This window comes from Hylaeus volcanicus, chromosome 8 (genome assembly GCF_026283585.1).
Source record: "Hylaeus volcanicus isolate JK05 chromosome 8, UHH_iyHylVolc1.0_haploid, whole genome shotgun sequence".
Taxonomy (NCBI): Eukaryota; Metazoa; Arthropoda; class Insecta; order Hymenoptera; family Colletidae; genus Hylaeus; species Hylaeus volcanicus.
This window is the reverse complement of record NC_071983.1, coordinates 17622416-17640511: the sequence shown is the minus strand read 5'-3', so window position 1 is coordinate 17640511 and position 18096 is coordinate 17622416. Positions and strand designations below refer to the sequence as shown.

Below are 18096 nucleotides of genomic sequence, written 5' to 3'. Positions count from 1 at the left end.
TTTTGTGAGATAATCGCGTGGAAAGATTATAATGATACACCCTGTATATGTAAATATATATTCTCACCTAACATCTTTAGGTATTTCTTGGTTTATTGACGACAAAATTAGTGACTGAATTGAATGATTGCGAGTTCGATGCTCTATTATTAAATAATACAACTTTTAAGTTATTACTTTAAAACTAGAGAGAGGAAATAGCAAGATAAGTTATCACTTAAGAATTTTTTGAAGAGACCAGAAGCTAGAATTAGGACGATTTTGCGTGAATGATTTCAACACTGTCACACAAAAAAATTGAATTCTTTATAGGATAACATGCTATTATACGTTTATCGATGGTTAATCTATAAAAATAGAACTGCAAATCATAGCAATTATAGTATGCAAACTTGCTATTATTATGGATATAAAATTTGAGATGTGCTAGTAAATATGTGATCGCGATATTTTAAACAATTTACGATAATTATGTATTCGTGATCTTCATAAAACGAAATATTGGATTGTTCGGAAAGTAATTTCGTATTTCTAATATCAGAGTGATTAGTTGCATTTCTAATTAGTCAACTTCATTCTACATGGTATTATTATTATCATATATTTTGACAGTTGAAATGTCAAGGTTCATTTGTAAAAAATGGTCAATATACAATTCAATAAAATTAAATTATTTATATATCATAAGGAAATATTATCTTTTTCTTTCATGAACAAAAATACGAAGTTACTTGCCGAACAATCTAATATAATCAAGGAATTAACCGAATCTTTCGTTACCAATATGCCATACACGTTTCATTTTCCTTTATAAACGTTTCGGTGTCAGTATTTAAAGCACAATCAAGGGAGTTTCCGTCTTTAATTTTTTTACTCTTCTGGAGAAAATAATGTCGCGAAGGAAAGTAATCCAAGGACTCTAAAAAGAATATTTTAAAGCGAGAAACTTTTGAAAATGTAGACAATAAAAGCTCCGTGGAAAATTGCATTGCGCTTATATCGCAGAAATGAGCCACAAGCGCTAACTTAACTATGCAATAACGAAGTATTTGAGACAGATTTAATTCCATCTGTTACCTTGTTAATAATTCCAGCCCTTTGCTTTCATTAAAGCTGTACCCGACGTTTCATGGTTTAACAAACAGATTCTTAGTTTACAAGTTTTTAATTAAAACACCGCTGCCTCTTAAAGAAATTAATTAATATGTTTCCTGACTTTCCAATTTTTTCGAGAAGCTAGTGCATCTGTTGTTTGCAACCTTATCTCGCTTCTAACATTTAAAATAATGAAGCTTTAATAAAATGAGAATGCAACCTGCACCGCGACGAATTCGTGTCATTTCTGTACTTAAAACATAGCGAATTAAAAATTATAGTATAATTTGGTACGTTCTAACTTCAACAAAAGAAACGTGGTGACATTGTAGTTCGTTGGCATCAATAGAATTGAATGCAGTATTCTGTGACAGCCTGATGAGCAGGTAGCTGAAGTTTAACCGTTGTTATTTCTCTAATTAGCTCATCTCTATATACAGAGTATTCTGGTAACCGCAGTGTAACCGGAAGAAGGGTGATTCTTTCTGCAACGACAAATAAAGAACGTAAACCAGAGCTTCTGTACGATATCTTCGTGCCAAGGAAAATTAATTAATTCATTTCCATTTCTTTTAAATACATATTCATGTAAGATTCATATGAATCGGATACCGTTGCGATAAATTACACGTTTCCAAAATGATACTACTCGACATAACGCGATTCCTGTTTACCTACGCATTTTGTAATGACACGACTCCGAGTGCGAAGGTTTAAACGAGCATTGTTCGCGTTAAATATCGCAGGAGGTATTTTCTTTTTTTTTTTTTTTTTCGTCGATTGCATACAACGTTTAGCAATTGATCTGACTACAAGAGCATACGCGGGTAAGCTTTTTCCCGTCCGAGTGCATACAATGCTGAGCAATTGATCTCACTACACGAACGCGTCGTGCACTGGACGCAGCCAGTTGCGTTCGAATGCAGAAAACGTAACAAAAGAATGCGAACCATTGATCCTCATTTAACCATGAGAAAGCATCGAATTGAAAATGTCCTGCGGTATACCTGCTGCTAACTACTGGATATATCCATCAACGCCGATTTCATTTTTCCTTAACCTCTTCAGAGACAATATTTTTTTTTGTTATTATTGTTCTATCGAAACCTCTCCTACACGGAGAAGTCCCGTTTTTCAAAATAAGGAAAGAAAATATAATAACGATTGATTGAGCCGAGGTATGTTAAATGTTTATTGGCTCGATGGGGAAAAAGCCGTGCGGCATAAAAAACCCCAGAACGATACAAATATTTCACAAGAAATGTTAAAATATGGAGGACGTGAACGATTTATAATTTTTACGTCTTAACGCTTCGAGTGATCTCGAACAAGTGTCGTTAGAATTGAAATTCGTCCGGAAGGCAACGATTTCCCCACTCTTGTCGATAGAAGCTTCTAGAATCTTCTAGAAGCTCGATTCTAATGTTTAATTTCAATATGGCCATTGTCATATATGGTAATTTGCGAAGAGATCGTTGCCCCTGTTTTCGCGTTGCTAGGCGCCACTCCTCGATCGCGAGTCGGTTTGGAGTCGCCTGTGAATTCATCGCCCGCTCGATCCGCTCAGCTGTCTTGAGCTGTCGAGAATCCGTCGCCAGCAAACAGCGACGGATCAGCTGCTTCGAAAAATCGATATATTGATTGCACGCAGGTTTGAAGCACGGCCTGCCGTGGAGTTCTGGACTCCTGATTCCGACCACCGAAGTGTGAAACTTTTGGCTCCATTAATGGAGCAACCTTGGGCGACGAAACTGATCTCAGCTCGCCCAGGTTTATGATGTGCAGGCCGTGTATAATGTTTGATAGGCGTATTAGCTACGAGGAGGGTAATGTCTCCTCGAAACATTGTGGAATGTTTGGGGATCGAGCGAACGATGATGAATTCGTATCTTACTCATTGTCAGTCGCGACGAATAATGACGTTCGCGGCTGAACAATTATCAAATTTTTGTTATTTTTATTATTGCCAGAAATTATAATTATACAAAATTAAACGTCTACGTATGTGACCAATGGCGTGAAGAGGTCGAAATTAGATTAGGCTACTCGACTTATTCCACTTAAAAAAAATATTCTTGCGATAATATTTTATAGCCGAAATTCTCTTGTTTACTTTATGAAAAAATCGTACACCATTGAATATATGATTATAAATATAAAGAGACTTTACAAAAATTACCGTTAAATTATTTTTTTGTTTAAAAGTTGACTTATTCTATTTCCAAATATAACAACCCATTTCTCTCTGTAGGCAAGCAGGAATTTCAAAAGAAACATTGATTATTCATTTATAGTAATTAATCGGCGTTTTGACTATGTTTTGCTGATAGGGTCGTCGGTAAGGCTGATCAAGCAAACCTTGCCTTGGACGTGACGAAGATTTGACAAACTCTGGCTTTAGAGTATTCAAATGAAGTCTTTAGCAGCGAGCTACTGGTCTTATCGGATTAACTGATTAACCGATAAGACTAGTAGCTCGTTGCCGAAGACTTGATTGAAATACTCTCTAAGGCTAGAAACTGTCCAATCTTGGTGCAAGGATTGCTGCAAAGTTGGGCGCTTTCCATTTGAATTACAACTGATGAATAATGTACGAAATAATTGATTGTTTAACGGAGATAATAATTCAACTTAAACAATATGGTACTTCAAAGATGCTAACGATTCGTCTAGAATTACGTAATAATTAGCGTAACTAATAGAACAATTTTTATAATTGTTACATTATTATCGTAATTTTTACTTTGTAGAATGCAGAAAAAATCCCTAAATAATTATATATTTATATATTACGGGCCGATTTTCCTCTTAAGTTTGAATTTAAGTCCATCATTTTTTAATCGATTCTTCTCTGGACAATAGAATTTTAAAATTCTATTTGAAATCTACTTTGCGCTCTTTTCATCTGGTTCTTTTGTGCAAAGTGGTAGAATCGATTTTCAAACTCCATTCCGGATTTGTCTTATAATTCATCCCCGTGCAAGCATCGGTTAAATGAGTTCAATTCTTTTCTCTAAAGCCACCACGTCAATGTTCTGCCGGTCGATCGTAAAACTAACTTCAAGTACCGAAGTTCTTTGCTTTACATAATTTAATTTAACCAAGTTCGTGTATTTTCTTTTTGGAACACTAAGAATTGGACGACTAGAAAGGACCTCAGCAAAATTGTGAAATTAAACTCGACATTAAAAAATTAAAAAACTCTAGGAACTTAGTTATAATTACTTTATTAGATAAGTCAATTACTCGTGTAGTACTATTTCTAACAACAGAATAAATGTTTGTTTTTTTTCAAATAGAAATAGCATGGAAGATAATACGTTAGATTGTTATTTCTCAGATAGTATAATTTACTAGATAACAGAGAACAGTGTATACGCAGGGCCGCGTCATGGGATACGTGGAGCACTGGGAAAACATCTGATAGGTAAAATCAGAAAATTTTTTTCTGATTTGCAAATTACTCGTTCAAATTTGCGCAAATTTGCGGTTACTCGTTCACCTTGCAGATGGACCTGAAGTTGGAATCAAGTTTTTAAAAAAAATCGACATTTTCGTATTTTATTGCCATTCACGCAGGAAAAAGACATCAAAACTGTGTCAGCCCGATGCCCTGGACTGTTGGACATGTGATCCATGCAACGAAACAACGTTCCAACCCTTACACTTGGGGGTGGACCACCCCTACCTCTGCCCCCCCCCCTCCCTTCAGCTCCGGGGGCAGTTTTCGAAACGGGACCTTTTCGGCATTCATTCTTAACGTAACGAGAACAAACATGGTGAATTTCATCGCCCTCCGATGCGTAGAAGTGTTTTTTTACGAAGGGGGTTGAAAATTTGCGAGCTGTTCCACCCCCCCCCCCCCAAGGGTGCCTATGGGATGCACGGTATGAGTGATAGCATTTTCTGGATCAGGGGAGTCCAGAGAATGCATTGAGTCCAAAATCGAGACCGTCGTCCAAAAATTGTGGATTTTAGAGGTGGTGGAAGATTGTGAGTGGTGGGTTGTTCGAGTGGGATTTCAAGGAGTGCCTTTTGTAGAGGGCATCAAGGAGAGTCGCCCCAAAGGTTTTTTTGAATTTTTCAACCCCTTCCGTCAATTCTGGCCTGTTTCAAAGAGGCGTTTTTTTACACCCTCCCCTTTGGGGGGGAGGGGGGGGGGAATTAACCCCTTCACAACAACTCTGGCCAATGCAACTTGGCATACACCCAGAAGATACTTGAAGACTATTCCTCGCGAAGTTTCACCGAAATCGGTTGAAAACTCTCATAATCATGAGCATTTGAATAATCGTTCCGGTTTGCTTGTCCGGTAGTGTATATGTATACATTCAAATTAAATCTGCACTGTCAAATTTTCTTCTTTGAACGTCCCGTTATATGTGAAAAAAAGTTTCAATTATAAAAATTAATTATATCTGGAAGTTATATGCATTATAAAAATACATTAGCTGGACCAGACTCCCCCTTTAAATGGAACGCACCCTAAAGTATATGCGAGTTTTAATCATTTAATACGATTTTCATGTTTTCTTTTTTTAGGAAAAACATTAATCATATTGTTAAATGTAAAGTTTTAAGTGAGGTAGAGTCAATGTATGAATAATGCTATCTGGAAATCGGACAAGTAATTGAAAAACTGACCTATGAGAAAAAGTTTTGGCCGCTTTAATCTCAATACGGATAACGGGTAAAGAATACGTAAATTATGGACATCCACAGAGCTATTTATAAAATCGTATTCACAAGCAACGTGTCAGAACAAAGTTAAACGTCTTCAGAAATATCTGCGCTCTGCTGTATGTCACCTGAATAATTCCAGTAAACCGTTAAGTATTATGAACAAAATGAATCACTGTCCACATATAATAGTACTTGGGAAGACAACTTTTAATATTCAAAGAGGGATATTTATGCTTAGCAGATTTTCCAGCTTCTTATCACCGTATAGTAAATTGAAAATTGACAAAAAATATTGCAATATATCCCACCATATATCTAAATTGCAATGGGAATACTACAACGAAAGGAGTACAAGAAAAGCTGATCAACTTTACCTTATACGCATATACAGGGTGTTCAGGCTACTCCTAGCCAGCGTTTTGGCAAAGAATGAAAGAAAAAAAAGTTATGCTGTTTTTTAAATAGAGTGGTATATATTTGTTGATATCATATAAAAGTGTGTATCAAAACGAATTCAACGATGTATCGCATTATGACCTTGAGACCCATTCAAGGTCAAGAACATAAGATTACCTGCTCGTATTACTGTACTTACCGGTATTTCTTATTGCCATGTTTACATGTCATGTTAAATGTGGCTTCCATTCACTAGGATACATTTTTGTGCCCAGTTCATTACATTTTTGGTGACTACTGCTATTGTTGTTTAAACTATTGACGCACATGTGTCTATTATCTTTTACTTTAAATCGTGAATTACATCTATGAAATAATTCTCAAATAATTCTGGACATCTTGTAATAGAAGTAAACACTAACACAGACATAACATAGACCATAACATTCGACATGAAATGTAAACATATCAATAAGAAATACTGGTAAGTACAGTAATACGAGCAGGTAATCTTATGTTCTTGACCTTGAATGGGTCTCAAGGTCATAATGTGATACATCGTTGAATTCGTTTTGATACACGCTTTTATATGATATCAACAAATATATACCACTCTATTTAAAAAACAGCATAACTTTTTTTTCTTTCAGTCTTTGCCAAAACGCTGGCTAGTAGTAGCCTGAACACCCTGTATATTTATGTCTTGCTCGTTTATTCATGTACGAAGGTCTCCCTCTCCCCTCACCCCTGCTCACCCTTTCCGTTTCACTTTTACCCTTACGTGACATTCCAGGGCTCATTGCAACTATTAACTATTATTCGATACTCTTTAAAGTAAACCTTTTTTTAACTCGTGCAAAGATCATGCAAAAGGATAGTGTATAAAAGGATCATCAATGTTAATAGTTTAACTATAAGAAAGGCCGATAAAATTAAACTTTTCACGGTACATGACTACAAAATCCAATTCAACTATAACTGCTTAATCCAATGTACGTTATAAACACTCGATTCATTGCACTTTTTAAAGTTAATTCTTTAGCTTAGGAACACGTGTTTGGATCTTGAATCAATGAATTATCACTCCATAGACACTTCTTATTAAATTGTATATATTAATTAAAGAGAAATGAAAATACAATATCTATAAGAAACAAAAAGTATATAACTATGAAAGAATGTATGAGGTAATTAAAGAAATAAGTTTTATATACATATTAGATGTATATTGCACGTGGCGCACACAAGAAAAACAAAACGGGAAGAGAAAGTATTACATACAGTGGGTGTAGAATGTATTCGTACACCGATCAATTTCCCAAAAAACTTTTGTGTGAAACTTTTGTGTAGTTTCTTAACTTCTTTTTTTAGAATCAATGATACTTTACATGTTCTCGGAAGTCTCTAAGATAGATATAGTCCAAACAACATTTACTAGTTAATATAATTTGTGAAATTAACAAAAAAGTGCGAAAAGGGGGTAAAAGTATAGAAGCAATAAGCATTTGTACGATTCTTATGACAAACCATTTTCAGTAGAGTTTGTAACGTAAACACATTAGTTTATTGCTTCGTACGAATTAGAAAACATCAAATTTCCAGTAAAGTACTTTTAAAAAAGGTTTTAATAGAGGAATGGGAAAAGATTCCATTTCGAATAACTAATAATTTAGTTAATTTAATGCTTAGAAAAGTTACAATAATTATAAAATCAAAAGGAAATCCCACGAAGTAAGTATTATATACTTATAAATTAATGTAAATTTCTTTTTTTTTTAATCAAGTGTTAAAAATTAAACAGTTGCGCGAATACTTGTTGCTTCAACATTTCTATCAATAAATTGTTTTTGTCTTGTTAATTTTGCAATTCACATAAATAGCTATTTTTTTTGTAATCTATCTATTCTAGAGATTTCCGAGAATATGTAGAATGTTTTTAAAATGTCATTGATTATAAAAAATAAGTTAATAAATTACAATTTTACATAGTTTTTTTTGTAAATTGATCGGTGTACGAATACTTTCTACACCCACTGTACATATTGTTTCAGTAGGTGGCAGCCTAGGATGCCACTAATCTGTAATATGATAAAACGCGTATTTTAATAGTACTTATAACGATAATATAACGTAGCAACAATGTAATATATATTCAAAGTGTAAAGTTTAATGAAAGACCGCAGTCATACGTAGATCTTTGTAACGAGTAACCTTTGCAAGCAAATCCACCATGATTCACGAGATTGACCTACGGTCGAGAAGATCCGACAGGAGCCCCGACTAGTAGCGCTTCGCGGGCCCATAAATCTCAATGCATTATGGATCGATCTCTCCAATGTGCCTCGAGTACGTGTAACAGACAGAGAAAACGCATGTGTGCTTCCATGGCGTTGATTTAGGTAGGATAATATCGAATTACGATTGCAGCCAGTTGTTGGAAAGTCCACACACCTGTCGACAGTATTGGCAAGAATAGAGTTTAGATTGCCCTAACAAATCGTTCCTTTAAATGTCAAGCTTTCCATTAGTTAAATTGACCTCCTTAGTACTCCACAAACAAGATTTGCGTGCTTTGTTCGCACCATATCAACCTCTTCTTTGCTGAATTAATCGGTGGGAAGTAAAGCCTTTGCGTTTAATTATGTTCGCCATTTATTCGGAAATAATTATGCTGTTTGTAGCGACTCTTTTTTTTCCACTCTATTATTTGATTTTCTACATGTCGTAAATACAAAATAACGTTAGAGAGAATCCAACATAATTAGATCACGATTCTATTCCAATAGTAAACGTGCCAACATTGGCGAGCCGTGGGAAATAGTAATAGATTTACTGTTTCTATTTCAGGTGACACCTAGACGCTTTACGAGAAATCCAATTTTTCACTGTCTAACTATAAAAGGAAGGTATGGCTCTCGTGATCCAATTAGACGTACTGTTCCTTCTGTCAATAGCTATACGAATAATTCAGATTTCTTTTTAGATTCTGTGCAACTGTTCAGGAGTTTTGTTGCATTACGATAATATGATTACTTGGCTACAAATCTATCCTTCGAAATCATATCGTTTTGTACGATAAACCGAGCAAATCGAGACAAAGAATACGTACGAGTTAGGCGGTTCTTTAATTAAATTATTCATTTATTTGGACGTAAATTAAAGCAAAATACAAGTAGACAAAAATATTAGTTCATTCATGAAGTCATATACAATGTCATATACATGTTAAAAAAAGACTACACTTATTTCTCATTGAGCATTAAATATAAAGTTTTGAAAATGTCCAACAATTATTTACCACTGAGTATTAAATATAAAGTTTTGGAAATGTCCAATTAGAAATAGCACAACTATATGCACCTACCTGGTGCTCATTTCCCTTTTCAGGTTTGATAACAGCTTTAATAAACAAATGAAATTAAAAAATTACCGTACAAATACATACAAAGTTTAGCATTTTTATTTTAACTGTCTTTGTTTCTAAAAATCAGTTGTTTTGAAAATCGTGTAAAAACAATAAGATGAGCAATACGATATCACGTATAATTTCAAATAAACTTAAATACTTCTTCCCAAAACAATTTTCAAAAAGAACTTCCGAAATTTATATTATTTGACCAGTATTAGAAAGCATAGAGAACATAGAAAGAAATAGAAATACACTTTACCAAATTAGTACAGATAACGAAAAGATGCTTAAAGAAATCTGCAATCCCTACAACAAACTCAACAATCCAAATACTGCAATATGAACTGCATAAAAAAACAAATAAGTATAAGTTTGCAAGAAACTGAGAGACTATTAAATATAGACCTCAGTAATAGTCGAATCTCAAAGGAAGATGCACATATTTATTTAGCAAAAAAAAAATCTTAGAAAAATGGAACCAAGGGTGGTTAATGTTTAAATATACAGATCTTGACGAGTCAAGAGAAAATATTTTTTCTAGTAATCCTGCTTTTTCGCTGCCAAGAAGAGAAGAAATCCTAATGACGCGGTTAAGAATAAGTCACACAGAACTAACAGATAGCCATCTAATGACTGAAGAAGAACCTCCATACTGCATAAACTGCAATACATTAATTACAGTTAAACATATGTTAGAAGAATGTTCATTGCATGATAATATACACGAAATAGGATGCCAACTAACCACCCTGAAGAACAGTTCAAACGACGAGAGTTGCATTATAAAAATTGTATCATATTTACAAAGGACAAGATTATTAGAAGAAATATAAGCCAGATATAAACAGGACACTACAATTAAATTACAAATTATTATGGTTGTTAGATGTAAGAAATTTGTTACCTAATCGTAAGTAATTATTTCTGTAAATTATTTATGACTCACATATGTAATTTATAGAAGTGTAAAAAATGTAATTCACAGTGATCGCTAATGGCATACATGCTGATGCAATAATAAATTAATTAAAACAAATTTCAAATTTGTATACTGTCATTAAGTTATGCATGGAACTGAGGTTCGACTTGCTACCTATCGAAACGAATAGAAGGTTAGGTAGATACAGAGTGTCCACGCTGAAGTGTGACAAACGCATATTTCAATAACTATTGATGATACGAAAAAATTGTTTACATGTAAATTGCAAGATACAATGGGCTCTATGTTGTGGCGTAAACCAAATTTTTGTTATATTATTAATTTCAAAGATATGATCGAAAGTATTGTCCATCACGGTTTAACTTTGCCGCATCCTCAAACGTAGATTGTGATTGCCAATACTTTCCATGTTTCTTACTGTGCGAGCCTTCCGTTCCAAGCACAGACCCTTGCTATCGGTTTCAACCGGCAGAGTCAAACACCGCAACAATAGGACCGCTTTTATGACTTGTCACTCAAACCGAGACTTTTCCACTGAAAATCAGTAAATTTCGAAGCGTTCTATCTTGAAAACTAATAAAAATCGGGTAAATACATTAAGGGTCAATGAATTCGTCCTGAAAAGCACTATCGCATGATCCCCCTCAAAATATATAGTTCCATTTAAGAAACGAAACTTCACCATCATATCGTTTAAATTAATAATATAAAAAAAAGATTCGTTTACGCCACAATATAGAGCCCATTGTATCCTGCAATTTACATGTAAACAATTTTTTTGTATCATCAATAGTTATTGAAATATGCGTTTGTCACACTTTAGCGTGGACACCCTGTATATGCGAAACTCTGCTTCGTGTGAACTTTTCCATAATGTCGTAGGTACTTTGGTGGTAATTGTGCGGAGTAAGAGTAGAAGCGAAAAGGAAAGGAATTGGGCAGCCGAGTATACGGTTTTGTCGGCGTTGATTTACGTCGGGTAATATCAAATTACGATCGCGGAAGATTGTTGGTGGTTCCACGTGGTCGAGCGCGTCCTTCCCTTGGGATAGCCGATACCGGAGGGAGGAAGCCCTGGGTGGAAGGGGCAACCGGTTAAGAAGCAGACAGTAGGGCGTAGAGGCATAGAATGATAGAATAGTATATATAGATGTGCCACAGCATGCGAATAGGAAGAGTCATTTGTACCATGAAGCGCGAGGTCCCCTCGTGACGGTTGCGTGCGCCGCGCCGGTTTCGACCCTGTCGTTCACACGCTCGCCACCACCCTTTTCCACTTGCATAGATAACTTTCATCCCCCGTCTGCCGATCACTGATTGAATCCTCGTTGTCCTTGACGACCGATTGTTTGACTCCGCCATCTAACCACTCAACCATGGTCTTACCTTACAGAACGGAACTGTATCGCTCGATTTCTTCACAATATTTTATGATCCGCAACATTAAAGTCATTCGGAGAGTTCGTGCCGTTTCTCGCCTGCAAAGTATAAACGCTTTTCATCCCTTCGCGATGGACTCGATGCATACTATGCCGCGTGTTTTAAATATACCAACTTCACAACTTTGAATTTTTTTTAAGTTTCGACTAACGCAATATTATCACCATTTACTTTTCATTAACCCATTCACTGGCAACTACGAGATGTCTCGTAGTTCAAATTGATTGCAATTACTCAAGAAATAAGTTTATAGTCTTTTAAGTAAGGAATTGTTGCGAAAGAAGATCGTAAATTTTCTTTTTAAAACAACAAATTTAATATCACTTTTTATTATCAAAATAATAACTTAGTATTAAGTCTTGGCGCCCAAGACAAAACGCTATAAATTTGCCTAGAGTAAATGGGTTAAACTTCGAAGATATTGATTTCTTGGAGTCTCGTAGAAATTAATGATCAAAACGATTTTATTTTTCTTACGATTAAGTGGTACATGAGGGCCAATCTCACATTTTTTTGACTTGACTGTTAGGAAAAAATGGGCCCAGCTGAATTTGTTTAAATGAATGGTAATATTAATGGTTTGTTATCTGGATAATTCTTATAAAGAATTTTTGCAAGAATTAAGAACAAAAAACAAAAAAACCCTGAGAATAAAAAGTCAATACAACCTTCTATTTAAAAAGATTTAGAGAGACAGCTTTTTCCTCCTAACAATTATCCTAAAAACTATTGTTGCGCGCTAAAAGAACCCACCCCCGAAGCAAAAACGAAATCGATATCTTCGTTAGTTTCACCAAATACTGTATCTCACTTACTGTGACCCATTTCTGTCAATTTATAGTTAATTTTTCTTTAGTTTGAACAAACTAAAACTGTTTAAAAACATTACAATACATGCTACAATACATAAAATATCGATTTATGGAAGTAAATTATTTGAATATATTTTACACGAAGAATCAAGCGTTTTCTTCGGTTCGACTAAACTCTCCCTTGCCACCATTTATTTTCTTTCCCAATTTGTTCCCACAGGTCTTGATAAACGGCATTCGAACAAATAAAATCAAATCTATGAATGATTCCCTCTTCGTCTAGGGGATTTGCCAATTTAATATCGTATATCCTTTCAGCTTTCCGAGATAGATGCCTTTTATACTCGGTTACCGACCCTTCATTAAATCCCCGATTTCCAAACCCTCGTTATTCTACGCGATGAACCGTTTTGAGTCTCTTCATTCATCTTGGTTGGCTTTCGATCTCATTTTTTGTCCATGTTTTCTCAGTACTCTCGTAAACCACTAACCATCGGTCCAACTAAAAGCGCGTTCGATAGTACTTCAAATTAAATATGAAAATATTTCATTCGTATCTCGAATGCTTTAATACTACGAGTCCCGTTTGCAATTAATAACAATTTAACACTTGCCTCTGTGTTCTGATCGATCTTATTCTTTGTTTTACAACGGAGATATTGGTAAAAAATTAAATTGTAAATATTATTTTTCGATGAAAATCGCAGATTTTTGTTGAGATCCGTGTATATACAACATCTATAAATATGTTAACACTGTAATGGCCGCTCACATAACATGTGTGTGATGCTACTGCCGAAGGTTATTTGCCAGTACCACACTTTCTGTGACGATTGAACGTTAACAAGTGTGGATATTACTATTGGCTTCGTATTTCATAGCTCCGTTTTTGATTTAGGTAATTATTGTTTACTGTATGTTTTTAATTTTAGATTTTTTAAATTAATACTATGCCATCCGGATACACTACCAGTGGTGTACCACCAAAATTATAGAGCAAATCCCGACGGCGGTTATTGTGGTGTTGTTTTTTTTATGTGTATGGTCACGGATACGCGCGATCGTGTATTGTTAATTAACAACTCTATTTGATTTTTCCCATAACCCTAACAGTTTTAAATTCGTATTTAAAAGTGTAGGAGTATATTGGAGTATAAGCTAAGAAAATTAGAGAAAAACACAAACGATACAATTTTAAAAGAGATTGTTAAAAATCGTAGAGAATTCCGTTGGCAAATGTTAAGCGTGCTACGGTCGTTAATCACTTACCAAAGAGGAAGTAAAAACACTGAATAAGTAGATTCCGTAGAAATTGATTAATGTTCAAAAGTTTAGAAGCAAATGTCCTTTGTTAATTAATTCGAACACGAAAGAATACTGTAACTCTTCTACAGTATTTTATCTCAATCGCAGTGTTGCTATTTCTAGCAAAATTGAACAATATCAACTTTAATATGTTAACCTAGTGAAAGTTTTGAATATAAATATTTCGTTGACACGTGTTGACGAAGGAACTGTAAACATAACGACACTCTTCAGTACTAAAAATCGAAAGTTCAAGAGGTTTCATTCCGATTGGTCAAGGCATCTCGGCGTAATCGGTGAACATACCTTTAAAAAAATATACATATGTCGAATTGAGTTACCTCTTCCTTTTCGAAGTCGATTATATTTTTTAATAAAGGAATAGAATAATAAAGGAAATAGAAATTATTTCATACTTTTAAGCAATTATATCAAGAACTGGTGAGTATTCATATAAATTAACTAGAAATTGTTTCATATTTTTTAGTGCAGTTTTAATATTTTTTCGAAGTCGGTTATATTTCTTTTTCCAAAAATTATTTTATAATTTGTAATATTGCAAAAATCAGATCTGCTCCAAATAAAAATATATTTAGGAAGAGCAATCTCTCGCAATTAATGTACAAAAAAAAGGAGGTCAATAGGATGAACAGTCCCAGACAAAAAAATTCAAATGCACAACCCATTTCCACAAAAGTGGACAAAAAGTGCAATATTGGAAGGTTTGTATTTTTCAGACGGTTTCGAAACGAGCAAAATGATGACTAAAACCCCTTCCCCCCTAATTTCACGTAAACTACAATATATTTCATTTGGAACAAAATCCGAGACATCGACTAAAACAAGTGATCGATTTGGCGTAACCCTGTTACTATTTCTAGGTTTGAACGTATCCTCTAAGTCCTCCAGAAATATAACCAAGACTTTTATAGGTAGTCGAAGGTCGGGTCAGCGCGCAGCGCACAAAAATTCCAAGATTATATTTTCATGATTCCATTGCCTATATTTCCCTAATCCTAAAGTCGCGAATATCCGCAATATCCTCTCTCCTAACACAGTGCTACCAAGGGAGGTATTTTGATTTGTAATAAGTAACCCTCTCTTCGTTATCCAAATCATAAGATGGCGAGTACTCGAAGGTCCAATTTATTTCTGAAGTACAGACTACTTTCACCAAAAATATGATAAAATACAATCTTTGTATGGAGGGAACATATGACATCTTTCGAGAGGATATCTTTCGAATATTTCTCCACAGAAAACAGTCCGGAAAGTAAAAAGAATGAAAAAGATATTGCAATCAGATTGTAAAAGCTTGTTTTAAACGATCAGAAGAGGCTTGATCTCAGACGTTTCGCTTCGTTACCGGGGCCGTCCATTGCACAAATCGATTAACTCTATAAAGCTATGTGAACTTGGCACCCGACTTTTCAAAAATTAATTTTTTTTTATAGAGAATGATAGTATTTCGTTTGTACGTGATTGTACCACCAATAGTTTCGTTCGTACTTTCATCAATTAATAATTAAAAAAAATTAAAAAAATGGTCAGCACCCGACATTGAGACTTTTGAAATCTGTTTTTTCCCGATTTTTTAGAATCGTTAGTACCCGCCCGAATCGCTTTTCATTTCGTTAGTTCCTCAATAGTTTAAATTTTACAAGCAATTGTTGATCCGCGTAAGATTGAAGTTCGTTAATTTTCAAGATATTTAAAATCTGTTTTTTCACGATTCTTTAGAATTGTTTGTACCCGGCGGAAACGCCTTTCTTTTCGTTCGTACCTCAATAGTTTAACTTATACAGCAATTGTTGATCCGCGTAAGAGTGAAGTTCGTTAATTTTCAACTATTGAGGTACTAACGAAACGAAAAGCGGTACAAACGGGTACTAACGATTCTAAAGAATCGGGAAAAAACAGATTTCAAAAATCTCAATGTCTGATGCTGACCATTTTTTTAATTATTAATTGATGAAGGTACGAACGAAACTATTAGTGGTACAATCAAGTACAAACGAAATGCTATCATTTTCTATAATAAAAAAATGAATTTTTGAAAAGTCGTGTGTCACGTTCACATAGCTACTCTATAAAGCAAAAGGTTGAGAAATGTGATCAAAATTTCCTTTAAAATAAATTATCTATCATTGAATGGTCAACAAAAATGTTGTCGTTTAATGGTGTTAATCTTTATTATTCAGGAAAGTTATATATATACAAAGTTATGACTATATCAAGTGCTTTGACACTTAAATTTAAGATTTTTTAGAAATGTGAAGTTATCGATTTGTGCAGTGAACGGTTCAACTAATGGGGAAGCTACGTATACTTAACGACTATTCACGTACCCAAGCCTTAAATGTTATGAACGTTGTTCGCGAAGTATTTAGAGTATCTGCGAGCTCCTGAATGGTGTATCGCGAGTTTTCATCGACTAAAGTCTTGATAACATCCGCATCCCTAGTGGATGGTTGGTTGCTATGCCCTCGACCTTCCTTCTAAGCTAAAGTCTTCGACTCTGAATCTTCTGCCCTAGTTGCGAACGGCCTGGAAAGTCGTATATCTCTATATACGATATATAATATCTATACAGGATACAAATATTACCAGCAGTATCTTCAATACTGCTCAATATAGCGTTGCATCGTGCATAACGAATACCTTTTTTGGTTTTCCATCTTTCGAGAAAAAGAGAACAGAATTCATTTGAAAACTGAAAGGCTACCGAATGTTGTAGTATCAACGAAAAACAGATCAGATCAGAGAGAGGGGAGGAAAAGGAATGGAGCGTTTTATCCTGGGCCTACTAATGGACTCGTCAGTAAGGCTACCTAGCAGCTTCCTAATTGTAGGCCCGGGATGTTTGCAGGTCGGTCGGGAATGGTTTATACAGGGCGTCCCAAAACTCGCGTAGGAGCCGGAAATGAGGGGTAGCTGAGACGATTCTGAACAACAATTTCCTTTGCAAAAATTTCGGGTGGTGCTTGGTTTTTGAATTATTAACGAAAAACACCGACCAATCACAGCGCTCTATTAGCGCGCGATCAGCTGCGAGAGCATAAGCTCGAACCAGGACTGGTTGGTTGCGCCAGGTCGCTGCGCAGTCAGCTGAGCGCGCGCTAATCGGGCGCTGTGATTAGTCGGTGGTTTTCGTTAATAGTTCAAAAATGAAGCCTCCACATTTTCGCAAAGGAAATTATTGTTCAGAATCGTCTCAGCTGCCCTCTATTTCCGGCTCCTACGTGAGTTTTGGGACGTCCTGTATACGAATGTTAAGCGGACTGAGCACTTGTGAGAAACGCGCGGTGTCCCTCTAGTGGTGAAGACAGGAGGTGCCACCACAGAACTATGAAGGCAACCTTATAATATTGAGAAGGAATAAGTTTTAGCTGAGTAAATTGTTGCATGGAAAAGCAGCTTCATACTGCAGTTGAATGTGTGCTATGGTAGAAAATTCTAATATTTCAAACGAATATTTGCGAATAAAGTAAATCGAACGTATCAAACTATAAAGAATTTTTAATATTAGAGAGTGTATCACTGTATTTTAACTTTTATAGTTCACTGAAACAACTTTATTCTACATCAAATATTTCCGTAACATTACTCACTTTGTTATCTATTATTGACATAACATTTAATGTTTCCATCATTATATGAATTCTAAAATATTATGTAAATATTAATAGAAAAACTATTTTAATGGATAAAATTAAGATTATTACATTCATTCATGTTATACAAGTTACTATAATTGTAACAAATAATCATATCGTAAAGATAATAACGTGGGTTCGTAATTTTTCAATAAATAAAGAAATCAAAAATAAAAATTGTTGACAAAATTCAAAATATAATTGTGGCTGGTGTTTAGATTTTGTAAGTGATATGTCTGGACGGATGAACCGAGGTGCGTGCTGCGCGACTGCGATGAGTGACTGTTTAGGTTATAGGTTCGAATGTCGTGAGAATGTTTCTTCGGTTGGTTCCAATGTTTCTAAGGGTGAATGCATTTG

The 18096-nt window shown here is 34.9% G+C and overlaps 1 protein-coding gene across 3 annotated transcripts in view; it reads right to left on the bottom strand.

Moving 5' to 3' along the window:
* Positions 1 to 18096, bottom strand: part of LOC128881344 (limbic system-associated membrane protein-like) — a 457278-nt gene that overhangs the window by 312558 nt on the left and 126624 nt on the right. Inside the window, exon 1 of one of the 3 annotated variants that reach the window (XM_054132295.1) lies at positions 11712 to 11728. The exons of the other annotated variants lie outside the window; for them this stretch is intronic. The gene's annotated coding sequence lies outside the window, so the exon portion shown is untranslated. Of the gene's footprint in view, positions 1 to 11711; positions 11729 to 18096 lie in introns of those variants that run through there. 3 annotated transcript variants of the gene reach the window in all.